Consider the following 12495-nt stretch of genomic DNA (forward strand, 5'->3'; position numbering starts at 1 on the left):
CAAGTTTGCAGTCATCATAAATAAGAATTTGTTCTTAATTGACTCATTTAAATGTATAATTATTATCAATGCACTACAAATATAAGGCTTTTCCTTTTCTCCCATTCTCTGGTCCCTCTCCCTTGTTCCAATCTCATCTGCACCCCCCCAGGCATGGTAGATGACCTGCAAGTGGCGGGGGTCCAGTGTTTCGGCCCTTCGGCGAAGGCTGCCCAGCTGGAGGCCAGTAACAGTTTCTCCAAGGCCTTTATGGACCGTCACGGCATCCCCACAGGCCACTGGTGCTCCTTCACTGACCCCCAGGCGGCCTGTAGCTACATCCGCACGTCAGTACTGGGGGGGGGGTCATGTTCATTAGGGCACACCATAGGAAAATTATTTGCTACAGAAAACAGTGTTTCTAATTGGACTAGTCCAGGTAGTCTGTCCCTGTTTGAGTCTGCTCGCTGTGTATCATCTTAACACTGTGTCATTGAATTTCTACCCATCTCCTGAACTTAAATATAATTAACCCCTGACCCCAGGGCCAGTTTTCCTGCTCTGGTGGTGAAGGCCAGTGGCCTGGCTGCAGGGAAGGGTGTCATTGTGGCCAAGGACCAGGAGGAGGCCTGCCAGGCTGTGCAGGACATAATGAAGGTATAGTTTCAAAGTGACCCAAAGTCAGTTTTGCATTTCCCACCCTAATAGTTAAGGCTATGATTCCGAGAGGGTATGCTGTATCTGTGGGCACTCACAGTAGGTGGATCAGAAAGGTTTGCATTAGAGGCTGACCGATTAGGATTTTTCAACGCCGATACCGATTTATTGGAGGACCAAAAAAAATAACTATGCCTTTTTTAAATTGTTTGTGAGTGTGTGTAATAATGACAGTTACAACAATACTGAATTAACATTTTTTTTTTTTGTTACTTAATATAATATATAAAATCAATTTAGTCTCAAATAAATAATGAAACATTCAATTTAGTTTAAACAATGCAAAAACACAGTGTTGGAGAAGGAAGCAAAAATGCAATATGTGCCATGTAAAAAAGCTAACGTTTAAGTTCCTTGCTCAGAACATATGAAAGCTTTCCTTTTAACATGAGTCTTCAATATTAACAGTTAAGTTTTAGGCTATAGTTATTATAGGAATTATGACGCGTCGATTATTTCTCTCTATACCATTTGTATTTCATATACCTCTGACTATTGGATGTTCTTATAGGCACTTTAGTATTGCCAGGCTAGTCTCAGGAGTTGATAGGCTTGAAGTCATAAACAGCACTGTGCCTCAAGCATTGCTAAGAGCTGCTGGCAAACGCGGGAAAGTGCTGTTTGAATGAATGCTTACGAGCCTGCTGCTGCCTACCACCGCTCAGTCAGACTGCTCTATCAAATCATAGACTTAATTATAATAAACACACAGAAATACGAGCCTTGGTTCATTAATATGGTAAAATCCAGGAAACTATCATTTCGAAAACAAAACGTTTATTCTTTCAGTGAAATACAGAACCGTTCCGTATTTTATCAAACGGGTGGCAACCCTAAGTCTAAATATTGCTGTTACATTGCACAACCTTCAATGTTATGTCATAATTATGGAAAATTCTGGAAAATTAATGATGGTGTTTGTTAGGAAGAAATGGTCTTCACACAGTTCGCAACGAGCAAGGCGGCCCAAACTGCTACATACAGTTGTGGCCAAAAGTTTTGAGAATGACACAAATATTAATTTCCACAAACTTTGCTGCTTCAGTGTCTTTAGAAATGTTTGTCAGATGTTACTATGGAATACTGAAGTATAATTACAAGCATTTCATTAGTGTCAAAGGCTTTTATTGACAATTACATGAAGTTGATGCAAAGAGTCAATATTTGCAGTGTTGACCCTTCTTTTTCAAGATCTCTGCAATCCGCCCTGGCATGCTGTCAATTAACTTCTGGGCCACATCCTGACTGATGGCAGCCTGTTCTTGCATAATCAATGCTTGGAGTTTGTCAGAATTTGTGGGTTTTTGTTTGTCCACCCGCCTCTTGAGGACTGACCACAAGTTCTCAATGGGATTAAGGTCTGGGGAGTTTCCTGGCCATGGACCCAAAATATTGATGTTTTGTTCCCCGAGCCACTTAGTTATCACTTTTGCCTTATGGCAAGGTGCTCCATCATGCTGGAAAAGGCATTGTTCGTCACCTAACTGTTCCTGGATGGTTGGGAGAAGTTGCTCTCTGAGGATGTGTTGGTACCATTCTTTATTCATGGCTGTGTTCTTAGGCAAAATTGTGAGTGAGCCGCTCCCATGGCTGAGAAGCAACCCCACACATGAATGGTCTCAGCATGCTTTACTGTTGGCATGACACAAGACTGATGGTAGCGCTCACCTTGTCTTCTCCGGACAAGCTTTTTTCCAGATGCCCCAAACAATCAGAAAGGGGATTCATCAGAGAAAATGACTTTACCCCAGTCCTCAGCAGTCCAATCCCTGTACCTTTTGCAGAATGTCAGTCTGTTCCTGATGTTTTTCCTGGAGAGAAGTGGCTTCTTTGCTGTCCTTCTTGACACCAGGCCATCTTCCAAAAGTCTTCGCCTCACTCTGCGTGCAGATGCACTCACACCTGCCTGCTGCCATTCCTGAGCAAGCTCTGTACTGGTGGTGCCCCGATCCCGCAGCTGAATCAACTTTAGGACACGGTCCTGGCGCTTGCTGGACTTTCTTGGGCGCCCTGAAGCCTTCTTCACAACAATTGAACCGATCTCCTTGAAGTTCTTGATGATCTGATAAATGGTTGATTTAGGTGGAATCTTACTGGCAGCAATATCCTTGCCTGCCTTTTTGTGCAAAGCAATGATGACGGCACGTGTTTCCTTGCAGGTAACCATGATTGACAGAGAAAGAACAATGATTCAAAGCACCACCCTTCTTTTGAAGCCTCCAGTCTGTTATTCAAACTCAATCAGCATGACAGCGTGATCTCCAGCCTTGTCCTCGTCAACACTCACACCTGTGTTAACGAGAGAATCACTGACATGATGTCAGCTGGTCCTTTTGTGGCAGGGCTGAAATGCAGTGGAAATGTTTTTTGGGGATTCAGTTCATTTGCATGGCAAAGAGGGACTTTTGCAATTAATTGCAATTCAAATTGCCGTCATACAAACTGAGGCAGCAGACTTTGAAAATGTATATTTGTGTCATTCTCAAAACATTTGGCCACGACTGTATACCCTGACTCTGCTTGCACTGAACCCAAGAGAAGTTAATATTGCCTGCTAACATGAATCTCTTTAAAAAATATATACTTTTGTATTGATTTTATGAAAGGCATTGATGTTTATGGTTAGGTAAATTTGTGGAACATTTGTGCTTTTTTTCTGAAATGTGCTTTTGTTAAATCATCACCCGTTTGGCAATGTTGAAGTAGGTTGTGATTCGATAAGAAATTAACAGGCACTGCATTGATTATATGCAACGCAGGACAAGCTAGTTAACCTAGTAATATCATCAACCATGTGTAGTTTACTAGTGATTATGTGAAAATTGATTGTTTTTTATAACATAAGTTTAATGCTAGCTAGCAACTTACCTTGCCTCCTTGCAGCCACAAGGTCCTTTTGATGCTGTACTCGCGCAACAGGTGGGCAGCCTGCCACGCAGTCTCCTCGTGGATTGCAATGGCCGATTACCGATTTGTTATGAACACTTTGAAATCGGCCATGACGATTAATTGGTCGACCTCTAGTTTGCATAGGAATAAGCAATATGACACATATCTACCTATAGTCTTTCAAAGGGTACCTAGGGCAGTGGTTCCATTTTTGTAAAAATGTTGCTCTGCCTGGAGTACCCCTGAAGTTCCCCCTCGTGTGCATTTTACCAGTAGTCCTATGACCTCATGAGTCTTCTCAAGTATACTCTGTGGATTGGCCAAGTACCCCCGGGGGTGCAAATTCCCCTGTTTGGGAACCACTGACGTAGGGGATGGGGGTTGTTTCTAGACAGGGCCACCAAATTCCCCCCTCCCCCCTCCCCCCACACTTGACCTCTTTTTGGCTCTGCTATGTCCCAGCTACTAATAGGGATGGGCACAATTAATCAAATATCCGAATGAACGTCAGTATTTGTTTTTAAGCCTATTAAACAATGAACAAGCCTTGTCTAAATTTGAATTAATGGAGTGGCTGTAGTTACAGATTTTCTTAACCTCTATGGGCTAGGTGGGACGCTTGCGTCCCACCTACTCAACAGCCAGTTGAATCCTGTGGCGCGTTATTCAAATACCTTAGATATGATATTACTTCAATTTTTCAAAAATATGACTATTTTACACCATTTTAAAGATAAGACTCTCGTTAATCTAACCACACTATCCGATTTCAAAAAGGCTTTACAACGAAAGTAAAACATTAGATTATGTCAGCAGAGTACCGAGCCAGAAATAATCAGACACCCATTTTTCAAGCTAGCATATAATGTCACATAAACCCAAACCACAGCTAAATGTAGCACTAACCTTTGATGATCTTCATCAGATGACAACCCTAGGACATTATGTTATACAATACATGCATGGTTTGTTCAATCAAGTTCATATTTATATCAAAAACCAGCTTTTTACATTAGCATGTGACTAGCATGTGACTAGCATTCCCACCGAACACTGCCGGTGAATTTACGAAATTACTCACGATAAACGTTCACAAAAAGCATAAGAATTATTTTAAGAATTATAGATACAGAACTCCTCTATGCACTCGATATGTCCGATTTTAAAATAGCTTTTCGGTGAAAGCACATTTTGCAATATTCTCAGTAGATAGCCCGGCATCACAGGGCTAGCTATTTAGACACCCAGCAGGTTTAGCACTCATCAAAGTCAGATTTACTATAAGAAAAATGTTATTACCTTTGTTGTCTTCGTCAGAATGCACTCCCAGGACTTCTACTTCAATAACAAATGTTGGTTTGGTCCAAAATAATCCATCGTTATATCCAAACAGCGGCGTTTTGTTTGTGCGTTCTAGACACTATCCTAAAGGCTAAATAAGGGTGACGAGCATGGCGCAATTCGTGACAAAATAATTCTAAATATTCCATTACCGTACTTCGAAGCATGTCAACCGCTGTTTAAAATAAATTTTTATGCCATTTTTCTCATAAAAAAGCGATAATATTCCAACCGGGAATCTACGTTTAGATAAACAGACAAAGGAAAAGAAACCATTCGGTCGAAGCGGGCACGCGCCTAAGCCCGTAGTACTCTGAGTGGCCACTTGCCAAAAGCGATAAAGTGTTTCAGCCAGAGCCTGCCTCGATATCGTTCAACGTTTTCCCGGGCTCTGAGACCCTATGGAAGACGTAGGAAGTGTCACGTTATTGCACAGATCCTGAGTCTTCAATAAAAAGAGCCAAGATGAAACACTACTTCTCAGACAGGGCACTTCCTGCTTGAAATCTTCTCAGGTTTTGGCCTGCCATAAGAGTTCTGTTATACTCACAGACACCATTCAAACAGTTTTAGAAACTTTAGGGTGTTTTCTATCCAAAGCCAATAATTATATGCATATTCTAGTTACTGGGCAGGAGTAGTAACCAGATTAAATCGGGTACGTTTTTTATCCAGCCGTGTCAATACTGCCCCCTAGCCCTAACAGGTTAAACCAGACTTGATGTTGGTAAAAATACAGAGGTTTCTGCACATGTGGGATCCACTAGCCCAGTGGTTCCCAAACTTTTTGTAGTTCCTTACCCCTTCACACATTCAACCTCCAGCTGCGTACCCCCTCTAGCACCAGGGTCAGCGCACTCTCACATGTTGTTTTTGGCCATCATTGTAAGCCTGCCACACATACGATACATTTATTAACCTGTTGGGGCTACAGGGATTGCTAACAAGGCTAGAAATTCAAAACATCAAAAATCTAATAATTTCAATTTCTCAAACAATCAACTATTTTACACAATTTAAAAGATAAACATCTCCTTAATCTAACCACATTGTTCGATTTTCAAAGAGGCTTTACGGCAAAAGCATAAAGTTAGATTATGTTAGGACAGTACATAGCCACAAAAGTACAAACATCCATTTTCAATTCAAGATCAGGCGTCACCAAAAGCAGAAACCAGCTAGAATTATGCACTAACCTTTGTCAATCTCCATCAGATGACACTCCTAGGACATTATGTTATACAATACATGCATTTTTTGTTCCATCAAGTTCATATTTATATCCAAAAACAGCATTTTACAGTAGCGTGAAATTCAGATTTTTTCTTCTCTGAAATGCTTCCGGTGAACATAACAAAATTACTATTCGAAAACATTGGTAAATTATAATATTGTCATTCAAAGAATAATATATTATCATCTCGTAATTGCTACCGAATGGCCAGATCTCAAAATAACTTTACTGGGAAATCACATTTTGCAATAAACGGGGTGCTATGCTAAGAACAATAAGCTATGCTATACAGTTAGCATCATCTAATATCGATAATAACATTGTAAATATCCCCTTACCTTTGATTATCTCCATCAGAAGGCACTGCCAGGAATCCCAGGTCCGGAACAAATGTGGTTTCTTTTGACAAAGTTCATAATTTATGTCCAAATAAGACCAAGTAGTTAGCGTTCATTATGCTCCCACAAAACGTGGTGGGGGGGGGTGTAAAATCACGCCGAAAAGCTAAAAAAACCTAGTAAATAATCTATTTACGTTCGTTCAAACATGTCAAACATTGTTTAGCATTAATCTTTTGGTCCATTTTTAACGTTAAACATCAGTAATATTTTCACACAACCTATCCTATGTCTAGATAAACAATTATGACAAACTCACGCTTCTCAGATTTATGCGCAGGCGCAAAAAAATGAAGTGACGACATGTCAACTTCCTTGCATTCTAATTTGCTCTCTGTTTATCATAGACGCTTCAAACAACTTTATAAAGATCGTTGACATCTAGTGGAAGCCGTAGGTGTTGCGAAATGAATCCTTTCTCACTATGGTATCTATAAAACAATGACACTAAATAGTACAGTCACAAAATTCATTTTTTTAAAAATCTATTTTTCACAGGTTTTTGCCTGCAATATGAGTTTTGTTATACTTACAGACACCATTCAAACTGTTTTAGAAAATTCAGAGTGTTTTCTATCCGAATGTGTTAATAATATGCATATCCTAGCTTCTGAGTTGGTGTAGGAGGCAGTTAAAAATGGGCACATATTTTTTTCAAAATTTCTCAATACTGCCCCCTAGCCCCAACAGGTTAAACATAAGAATTGGTATGTTTTTGTCACAACCCGGCTCATGGGAAGTGATAAAGAACTCTTATAGGACCAGGGCACAAATAATAATCAATAATTGTGCTCTTTGTTTAACCATCTTACATATAAAACCTTATTCACAATTTTCTATGAACAAATAACTCGCCACAGGTTAATGAGAAGGGTGTGCTTGAAAGGATGCACTCAACTCTGCAATGTTGGGTGGTATTGGAGAGAGTCTTAAATCATTTTCCACACAGACTGTGCCTGTATCTAGTTTTCATGCTAGTGAGGGCTGAGAATCCACTCTCACATAGGTACGTGGTTGCAAAGGGCATCAGTGTCTTAACAGCGCGATTTGCCAAGGCAGGATACTCTGAGTGCAGCCCAATCCAGAAATCTGGCAGTGACTTCTGATTTAAATTCAATTTTCAACTTTTTAATCATAGCCTCAATTTTGTCCCGCACATTGAATATAAACTCAGCAAAAAAGAAACAACCCTTTTTCAGGACACTGTCTTCAAAGATAATTGTAAAAATCCAAATAACTTCACAGATCTTCATTGTAAAGGGTTTAAACACCGTTTCCCATGCTTGTACAATGAAGCATAAATCATTAATGAACATGCACCTGTGGAATGGTCGTTAAGACACTAACAGCTTACAGACGGTAGGCAATTAAGGTCACAGTTATGAAAACTTAGGACACTAAAGAGGTCTTTCTACTGACTCTGAAAACCACCAAAAGAAAGATGCCCAGGGTCCCTGCCCATCTGCGTGAACGTGCCTTAAGCATGCTGCAAGGAGGCATGAGGACTCCAGATGTGGCCAGGGCAATAAATTGCAATGCCCGTACTGTGAGACGCCTAAGACAGCACTACAGAGAGACAGGACGGACAAATGATCGTCCTCGCAGTGGCAGACCACGTGTAACAACACCTGCACAGGATCGGTACATCCGAACATCACACCTGCGGGACAAGTACAGGATGGCAACAACAACTGCCCGAGTTACACCAGGTACGCACAATCCCTCCATCAATGCTCAGACAGTCTGCAATAGGCTGAGAGAGGCTGGACTGAGGGCTTGTAGGCCTGTTGTAAGGCAGGTCCTCACCAGAGATCACTGGCAACAACGTCGCCTATGGGAACAAACCCACCGTCGCTGGACCAGACAGGACTGGCAAAAAGTGCTCTTCACTGACGAGTCGCGGTTTTGTCTCACCAGGGGTGATGGTCGGATTCGCGTTTATCGTCGAAGGAATGAGTGTTACACCGAGGCCTGTACTCTGGAGCGGGATCGTTTTTGGAGGTGAAGGGTCCGTCATGGTCTGGGGCGGTGTGTCACAGCATCATCGGACTGAGCTTGTTGTCATTGCCTGCAATCTCAGCACTGTGCGTTACAGGGAAGACCTCCTCCTCCCTCATGTGGTACCCTTCCTGCAGGCTCATCCTGACATGACAATGCCTCCAGCCATACTGCTCGTTCTGTGCGTGATTTCCTTCAACACAGGAATGTCAGTGTTCAGCCATGGCCAGCGAAGACCCCGGATCTCAATCCCATTGAGTATGTCTGGGACCTGTTTGATCGGAGGGTGTGGGCTAGGGCCATTCCCCCCCAGAAATGTCCGGGAACTTGCAGGTGACTTGGTGGGGTAACATCTCACAGCAAGAACTCGTAAATCTGATGCAGTCCATGAGGAGGAGATGCACTGCAGTACTTAATGCAGCTGGTGGCCACACCAGATACTGACTGTTACTTTTGACCCCCCCCTTTGTTCAGGGACACATTATTCAATTTCTGTTAGTCACGTCTGTGGAACATGTTACGTTTGCTGAGAATAAATGCAGTTGACAGTGAGAGGATGTTATTTTTTTTTCCTGTCTGTATCTATCTATCATGTATGGACTATTTGAAAATGTGAGTCACATTTATATTTGGCGTATCCCAGTTTGGGAATGTTTGCCCTAGCCTACCTCCTTACAGCTGCGGTTCAGTCACCCTGTGACGCCGGTTGTACACAAAATAATTTGTCAGTTGTCACAGTAGCCTAGGCTATTGCAAATCTAAGCAAGACACAAACAGGTTGTCAAGCCATTTCAGGTTTTTTTTTGTCAGGAGGGGAGTTACATGCAGCTATTTAGGAAAGCTATATGTAGACTGCACAGCATATCAAAAAAGCATGACACGGGCAGTCAATAGCGATTTCATGGTCTTTTTTTCATTGCAAACATTGGCTTAACAAGAGGCAGACTGTTGCCTATATGGCAGCATAAATATAAAGATTACAACACACAAATGGTAATTGTTACGCCCTGATGCAATGGGTCTTGCTTATGCTATTGCAAATCCATTACAACAGACAGCAGTTTCATATATATATATATATATGTACTGCTCAAAAAAATAAAGCTCGCATTGATGTGCCATCCTGGATGAGCTGCACTACCTGAGCCACTTGTGTGGGTTGTAGACTCCGTCTCATGCTACCACTAGAGTGAAAGCACCGCCAGCATTCAAAAGTGACCAAAACATCAGCCAGGAAGCATAGGAACTGAGAAGTGGTCTGTGGTCCCCACCTGCAGAACCACTCCTTTATTGGGGGTGTCTTGCTAATTGCCTATAATTTCCACCTGTTGTCTATTCCATTTGCACAACAGCATGTGAAATTTATTGTCAATCAGTGTTGCTTCCTAAGTGGACAGTTTGATTTCACAGAAGTGTGATTGACTTGGAGTTACTATGTGTTAAGTGTTCCCTTTATTTTTTTGAGCAGTGCATATATTACACACACACACAGTATTTTTGGAATGTTTGTTCAAATATCAGTTGTTCAGAAATTAGGCAGAGGCAACATCATCAAATTGGTTGAGTGTTCAGAAGAGGGTGAGTAAAGAGGAAATGTGAATGTGTGTAAAATAACATGTGCAGAACATGATTTGGATCCTTAGATTTGAGAAATAAGTTTCTAGGGGGGTGGGGGCGAAAACTGTATTTGTAGCCTCAACCTTAAATGATACTGAACAAAAATATAAATGCAACAATTTCAAATATTTCACTGAGTTACAGTTCATTATAAGGAAATTATAAATTCATTAGGCCTTATTCTATGCATCACATGATGGGGCAGGAGTGCAGCCATGGGTTGGTCTTGGAGCCAGGCCCAGCCAATCAGAATGTTTTTTTTGTTTGTTTTTTTTCCACAAAAAGGCTTTATTAATACTCCTCAGGAGCCCCCACTTCCCTTCAGATGATCCCGCAGGTGTTGTAGCTGGATGTGGAGGTCCTGGGCTGGCGTGGTTACATGTGGTCTGCGCTTGTGAGGCCTGTTGGACGTACTGCTAAATTCTCTAAAACGACATTGGAGGCAGCTAATGGTAGAGAAATGAACAACAGCTCTGGTGGACATTCCTGCAGTCATCATGCCAATTGCATGCTCCCTCAACTTGAGACGTCTGTGGCATTGTGTTGTGACAAAACTGCACATTTTTAAGGTGGTCTTTTATTGTCCCAGCCCAAGGTGCACCTGTGTAATGATCATGCTGTTTAATCAGCTTCTTGATATGCCACACCTGTCAGGTAGAGGGAGTTCTTGCCAAAGGAGAAATGCTCACAAACAGGGATGTAAGTAAACATTTTAGAGAAATAATCATTTTGTGCGTCTGGAAAAGTTCTGGGATTTAAAAAAATTTCAGCTCATGAAACATGGGACCAACACGTTGCTTTTGTATTTTTGTTCAGTGTAGATTGTCTGTTACATTGTCACATACAATGATATAACATGACATTTGTTTTATAAAAATTAAGCATTTCAAACTTTGGAATGTAGTGTTCATGTAGCTTACTGAGCTACTGCTGCTTCAGACATCATGTGGCTTTGACAGTATATTGTTTTCAGTTGCACACTGTAAATGTAGCCTACACTTCTGAGGATGCACAAAGTGATAATTTGCTTGAAAATAAAACTTTCTCCCTCATCAGTTTTTGTTCACTGTTGCAGTTTGCCTAAGCTACTTTTAGCCAAAAGCTACCCCCAGAAAAAAAACAGCGCATTGTCTGCTATTGTGGCATTTTGCGTCACGATTGGTCAAAAGAGTAGAGCAATTCTGAAATGTATATTTTTGGGGGACTATCTGGATATCTGAAAAAAAAATTGACATTAGAATAGTGAAATTTCAAATGCCCATCCCTAGCTACTACCAGTCTCTTTGCCCTTTCTGGTTGGCTTATTTATCCTCTTCTGTGTTCATGTACTGATAGAATACCACAGTCTATCCTCTTTTGATTGTCACCAAAATGCTATCTGTGGGTTTACCTCAGTACAGCAGTTTTCATAAGAATGTCGCTCGGCCTTGAATTTTGTTATTTTGGGTGAGATGAGGTGTCACTTACACACACTCACTAGACTATGAGTGTGTGTGTATATAATCTCTCACACTATATACGTGCACATACCGACAACACAAACGTGCACACATTTTTTTTATTTATTTTACTCTTACCTATCCTGATGATGCCTAGTCACTTTACCCTGCCTTCATGTACATATCTGCCTCAAATACCTTGTACCTCTGCACATTGATCTGGTACTCCCTTTTTTATATAGCTCCATTCTTGTGTACTTTATATTTTATTTGTCTTGTGTTATAAATAAAATAGTATTTTTAAACTCTGCATCGTTGGGAAGGGCTGGTAAGCAAGCATTTCTACACCAGTTGTATTCGACTCGACAAATCCATCTCCCATTTTAAAGATACGGTGTGTGTGTTGCAGGACAAAATGTTCGGCTCTGCCGGGGAAACTGTGGTGGCGGAGGAACTGCTGGAGGGAGAAGAAGTGTCTGTGAGTGTCCGGCCCTCATTCTTTTTCTTGTGAAATACCAACGTGTACATGCGCAGTGGGAAGCATTTTTGTCATGCAAAATAGCACAGTTCTTGGCAAAGAATACATTGGATCATGTGTGTTCCTTGTCTATTTAAAATGTGATGGTTATTTTGCTCACTGCCATTTGCTTGTGCAAAATGTCGGCCTATATGTACCCTGACAACAATTCAATATCCATTTACTAACTACTTACTCGCTCTCTCTCTCTCTCCTTCCCTGTGTAGTGTCTGTGTTTCAGTGATGGCTGCACTGTGTCCCCCATGCCCCCGGCCCAGGACCACAAACGCCTGCAGGACGGCGACATGGGCCCCAACAGCGGCGGCTTGGGGGCCTACTGCCCCACCCCTCAGGTACACACACACA

The 12495-nt window shown here is 41.6% G+C and overlaps 1 pseudogene; it reads left to right on the forward strand.

Moving 5' to 3' along the window:
- The window catches only part of LOC106574367 (trifunctional purine biosynthetic protein adenosine-3-like), a 34628-nt pseudogene that overhangs the window by 489 nt on the left and 21644 nt on the right, over positions 1–12495 (forward strand).

The sequence above is a fragment of the Salmo salar genome, chromosome ssa16 (assembly GCF_905237065.1).
Source record: "Salmo salar chromosome ssa16, Ssal_v3.1, whole genome shotgun sequence".
NCBI classification, from domain to species: domain Eukaryota; kingdom Metazoa; phylum Chordata; class Actinopteri; order Salmoniformes; family Salmonidae; genus Salmo; species Salmo salar.